This window comes from Nyctereutes procyonoides, unplaced genomic scaffold (genome assembly GCF_905146905.1).
Source record: "Nyctereutes procyonoides isolate TBG_1078 unplaced genomic scaffold, NYPRO_anot_genome, whole genome shotgun sequence".
NCBI classification, from domain to species: domain Eukaryota; kingdom Metazoa; phylum Chordata; class Mammalia; order Carnivora; family Canidae; genus Nyctereutes; species Nyctereutes procyonoides.
Genome location: NW_026575151.1, coordinates 3,300,293 through 3,306,554, shown reverse-complemented (window position 1 = coordinate 3,306,554; position 6,262 = coordinate 3,300,293).

The following is a 6,262-nucleotide window of genomic DNA, read 5'->3' as shown; positions in this document are numbered from 1 at the left end:
GAAAATTGGAAAATCTTAGCAAATAGGAATTACATCAGGAAGCAAAACACATTAAGAAAAGCATAAGAGCCTTTTTAATGAATTTTAAGTCTTTCCCCAGCCTTTGTTGTTGTTTGCTAACGTGCTTTGTGAAGGTTGAAAACTAAAGTTAATTTTCTCATTGGCTTCATTGTTTTCCACTGGCAGATATAAATACTCTCTTTCTGGACCCTCATTTCAGAAATACGTAGAACTAAAAAGATTATGGTTATATTAGTTATATTAGTTATATTCCCCTCATAGTAGTTACATACACAACAGCATCCCAGTGTAGTCAAAATAGCTTAGTGTTTACAATGCATATTACCTACAGAAGCGATTGTGAAAAGAAAAGGCATTCTGTGATAGTGGAACTCAAAGAATTTTCCTCATTATTATCATATAAATATTTCTATTTAAAAAATCTAGATGAAAAAAATAATTTAAATAGGCAACCTTCAATTGCCTTTCCATTCCTGAAATCCAGAACATCAACATAACAGCAGTAAATAATGACTGAGAATCTGTTATGCACATACAGTATATTTATACTCTGAGGATAAAAGGATTTTAGGGAAGGCCTCTATCTGAGAAGCTAAACACCCAGAAGTTAAACACAGAACATATATGCATATGCAATAAACAACAAATCAACCAGAGGATTTAGATGAGAAAGAAATTAAGGCATGAAAGGAAAAAGTAAAATTTCTGGGATCAGGCTGTCCTTGGTTTAACTAGAATGAGCTCAAAAAGGATAATTAGTTTTTATTAATAAAATATTGGTAAGTGATTAAAAACAAAGATTAAGAAATTAAATCAGCTAATATATGTAAACTACTTGGCACATAAAATGCTCAACAAATAGTGGTGGCAGCTTTAGTAGGAGTAGTGGATATCCTTGCTAATGGTTATGGCAGTTCGGTGGTAGGTTACAGAAGACAGAGTTTTTAACATAGCCTAGAAAATCTGGAGGCTTCGCACCTGTCACATCTGACATAATGACAACCTCCCATACCAATCACTCTTTGTCTCTAGGATATATCTGAGATGTCCCCAAGCTATGCTGAAAAGTATAGTATCACACACCCTGAAATGTGTGTGTTTCCAGGCTGTGTTGCTGTGTGCTCTGAAAACACCATCACACTGCTTTTCCAAGTATGCCAAATACAAATTAACAATAAGGGGCTTAATTCTTCCTGTCAAAAAAGAGGAAAGAGATCCCTCTACTTTTGTTTTCTCTGAGTATTTACCTTAGAATACTTGAGTACTTTCTCATGTCTTGGAAAGTTATCCCTTTGAAGACAAGATAAGTCTTTTGTACACTGGCCTTTTTCTTTCTTTTCTTTTTTTCAGCTTATGAACCAGGAATATCTTTTTCAAGAACCTGAGAGCCATCTTTTTGAAATATAAACATCAAAAGAGATACTTTCTCTGTCTCCCAGTTCCTGTGGGAGGATAGGAGCATAACCTCAGTGGTACTTTTCTCCCAATTTACAAAACTCCCTCTTGTCATGAAGATATGAGAAGTTTGTTTTTCCTCTGGATGAAATCAACAAGCTAAGAGATAATCATCCCAATTAGCAGATGCAGTTAGGAAGAACTATGTGTGACAAATGGCACTATCAAGTCCCCTGGAAGATTAGTTATTGTTTATCTTGAAAATATACATGTAATGGGTTGTATTTACTTGGCTATAAGGCAGGGGGAAGCAAGATTTTTTTCTTTGTTTTGAATGTCTGAGCATATTGCTTGTGAGACACATTACATTCTGGTTTAATGCTTATTAAATAATGAAAGTGTTTTGGGGTACCTAGATGCCTCAGTAGTTGAGCCTCAGCCTTTGGCTTAGGAGTGATCCTGGAGTTCCAGGATTGAGTCCCACACTGGGCTCCCTGCAGGAGCCTACTTCTCCCTCTGCCCCTCTCTCTGTGTCTTTCATGAATAAATAAATAAAATATTTTTTAAAATAAATAATAATAATAATAATAAAAGTGTTTCTGTCTATACTAAAAGAAAAAAGAAAAAAACTGGAACTTTACATCACAAAAAAAATATGGATGTTAGTTTTTGTGAAGGGGAATAATTCAGGAATAGTGTGAGAATGGTGTGGGGCTTTACTGTAGTGCAGTGTAGTGTGGCCTGGTTTTCCTGGAATGAGGGACCCATATAAGTAAGTAGTAGGTTAAGGTTTGCTGGGCTTCCATTGCCAGGCAAAGCAATGAGGTCCTGTGGACCTTGAGAGGTCAACAAACTAAGAGACTATTGGAAAATTCATATAAAGGAAATGCCTCTGTGAGATCTTCCCCTTTATAAGGCTGAAGACACTAATACCAATGATGATATCCTGACAGCTCATGAAATTCCACCAGATTTCCCATCCTCCACCTCAGATCCATTTCTTCAAGTCTTAGGTCCTATTTCCTTCATTTTGCCTTAGTTTAGATTCTCATGCTCTGTCTAGAGCCTTGACGCAGGAGGCCTGGTTGGGGTGGCTGCCTGACCTCAATCTGTGCCTCATCTCAGGAATCCACCTTATAAGTTATGCTTGGCCACCTCCCCCAGCCCATCCTACCCTCATGTTTAAGAAACCAGCCTGTGTCCAGGGTTTTGGAGTCTTGTGAATCTGAAGGTGAATCAGAAAAAAGGAATTGTGACCAATTTGATGTGGAGACAAAGAAGAGAGAAAAGCTATAGGTGACTTAGATAACTCAGACATAGTCGACCATAAGAAATATGGTCTACTGGCAGATGGGGAAATAAATGTCAAGTGGAAATGTCACAGCCAAGGTAGAAGATTTAAGGAGCATCTCAATAAGCTTCCTAAGGAAAGACTTCTGTGAGGAAACAGCAGGTTGTCAAGAGCTGAGCCCATATTCAGGGTCAGGGGAAAGAAGTATCAGCAAGGAAATGGAGGAGTGACAGGCAAGAAGGCATTTAGATGATGAAAGCCAAGGAAAGGAAGAATCAACACTTAAAGGCACTGAATCCAGGAAAAAGGTCAACAAGAATAAGAAAAAATGAATGCCCTCTTTTCTCTAATGTTTAATTTCCCAAAATATTGCATGTTGGCTTAACAGTAGATAATACAGTGGTAATCTTAAAACAAAATAATTATTAGTTCCAACACAATTTCACATCTTAAAATGTGTCTCCACCAGAAGCTGTATTATTAGTTTAGCTTATTTTTTTAAATTTAAATATAGAGACACCTGGGTGGCTCAGTTGGTTAAGTGTCCGGCTCTTGATTTTGGGTCAGGTCATGATCTCAGGGTCCTGAGATTGAGTCCCACATCAGGCTCCACACTCAGCAGGGAGTCAGCTTGAGGATTCTCTTTCTCCTCTCTCTCTGTTCCTCCTACTCACCTCAAGTAAATATTTTTTTTTAAGTTTAAACATATATATCATATAATCAAATAATACATATGAAACGACTGAGTATTTTTTCCCAAATAAAAAGAAACTCATAACTTTAGTATTTTCAGTAGACTATTAAAAACATATCCATTTTGTCTGTGGGAGATTTCAGTTTTTCTAAGATCTTTCTTCAAACCATCCATTTTAATGACTTGAGCACTCTGCTTAACTTATGGTTTCTTTCTACACTTGAACTTATTTCTTCCACCGCTCTCACAGACAGCTGTATCTTAAACATATGTCACAAATAAAGTAAGATCTGTTTTTCTAGATTCAGTCTAAATTAAGCCATACTAAAGATTGGTACATTTCAAATGTCAGTTTCAAAAAATCTCTGTATTTCTTTCCTTTTCAGAGGTTTGGCCTCTCATTGTTTAATCTAAAGGACTAAATTAATTATGACTATTTCCTATATTTTCATTATTTCTATTGTATACTATATTACTGTCAAGTATGCCATTTGTAATATTCAGAGAAATACAAATACGATGCTAGAATTTCCCTTTTTAAAGATAATATAGTTACATTCCCTTGTCTATAAACGTAATTTTTATTACTATGTTTACCAAAGCATTTATTTTCAAAATAATTAATCTGCTACTATACGTTAGATTTTTGAGTCCTTTTCAGAATAAAAGTACAAGCAGAGTGTGAACTTTTCCCCAACACCCAAGTTCCCACTCTCTAAGTGTTCTTATAGCCTCAAAAGACATAAAGCCAGAACAACACATCTAATTCTGCACTACCTCTTGGAAAATAATAATAATAACTACCTTTTGTTGAGGGCTACTGTACATCAGGGAATAGTCTAGGACTTTACATAAACTGTTTTATTTAATCTTTACTACTTCTTAGTAGAGAAGGTAACATCATGCTTATTTTACAGAAGAAGCTACAGCTCAAAGAGGCTAACATTGGGCTCAGTAACACTACTAGTAATGAGTGAAAACGACATTCAACCTAGCTTTGCCTGACTTCAGAGTCCATGCTTTCTAGTACACATACACCTTTCCCTACAAATCATTCTAAAATTTGAAAAATAGTTATAAATACCCAATGTAAATATATTTGGATATTGGTGTAGTTATAAAGTATCAAATTATATTGGTGGATAATACTAAAACAGCCACAATTATTAACCTGAATTTATTTAAGTAAACACTTCTAAATAAGTCACAGAAGTTGTACAGCTCATCAGACCTTCAAAGATGTAATTTAAATATTTGAACTAGCTTATCAAATTATTTTAAATAAAAAATTTTCTCTACCATCCAGTAGAGCAGATATTTTCATCATGTTTGCTGTAACTTATCCTCGCTATAAAATGAGATTACAAAGCTGCTTAAAGAGTATCTGTGTCCTACTGTAATCTGCACAATGTTGAGCTCAATGTTGGCACTCTGTTAATATTTAATAATAAAGGGATTTAAACCACAGAAACAAGCAGAGAAAACTAACTAGCATTTAAACTAGAACAACATTCCCAAAAAGCATTCAGCAGAAAATTCGTGCATGAGAATGGTTCAAGCAAATAGGTGGGGTTGGGGGTGGGGAGGAGAATGGGAAAACTGGCAGTTTTAATTGAAGTGTCCAAGATAAAATAGATTAAAAAGTCTAAAGCAATATTGTTGACCAAGATGTAGTTTTCAATAGAAATAATCAAGAATCAATGTATGATTTTAAAATACCCTTACCCACAAGGGAGGTAGTTTGTATGTCATCAATTTTAAGACTCCTTTCTTTCACATTTTAACATTTTTGAAGTTAAAATGTCTTACACTTGATGGCATATCATAATTGTCAACATTTTTTTCTTTCTTATTGGTATATAACATAAATGGTGCATTTACAGTAGATTGTGTGGTAGCCAGCTTCCAAGATAGCTCCCAATGACCCCCACCTTCTGGCATTCGAAGCCTGTGTAGTCCTCTCCCACAGTGCACCAGGTATGGGCTATGTAGCCAGTAGAATATGTCAGAATTCATAGCACATCATTTCCAAGATGAGGTTACAAAAGATATTGCTGCTTTGTTTTGGTCTTTCTCTCACACCACTGACTTTGGGCTTTGGGAGAAGTTAAGAACAATTCTATGGATAGCTCACATGGGATAGAATTGAATCCTTTTGTTAACAGCCAGGAAGGAAATGAAGCCTCTTGCCAACAACTTCATGGGTTGTTGACCCTAGAAGACTTGCCCAACTCAGAAACATCAAGTGAGTATAGTCTGGCCTATTCATTGACTACCACCTCATGAAAGTCCCTAGCCAAAATGACCTTGTGTTGATCCAGAATTCCTGACCCTCAGAAATAGTGTGAGATAATAAATGTCTGTTGTTTTAAACTGCTAATTTGAGTGATAATTTGTTTTACAGCAATAAATAACTAATATGGAGGATCTCTCAGATTCAATGAAATAGAATGAGAGGTTTTGTAAGGATTTATTTAAAGGGACCCTTTAAGGTACTATAAAGTCCACTCCTCACCATTACCAAAGAGTGCTGATGAGGATGAAAAGGTGTTTGACCCCTCATTTCAAATCTATGAAAGGGACCTTAATGGTTCCAGTAAGAGAGGATAATATATGACCACTGTAGTTGAGCACACAACATGAAATGGAGGCTTATTCCCACCTACCAAAGTAATAAGAAAGAAATCAGAGTTGGCTCCAATAGGTAGGAAAAGGGGAGCAGTGGCCACCTTGGCTTGGTCTCAACACCCCCAGTTTGTCAGGCCAAAGAATATATACATGTATTCCAAGGTGTAGATATATTCCCGAGGTGGGACACCCAAAAATAAAATGACCAGAACCCATTTACACTTGGCAAGAAG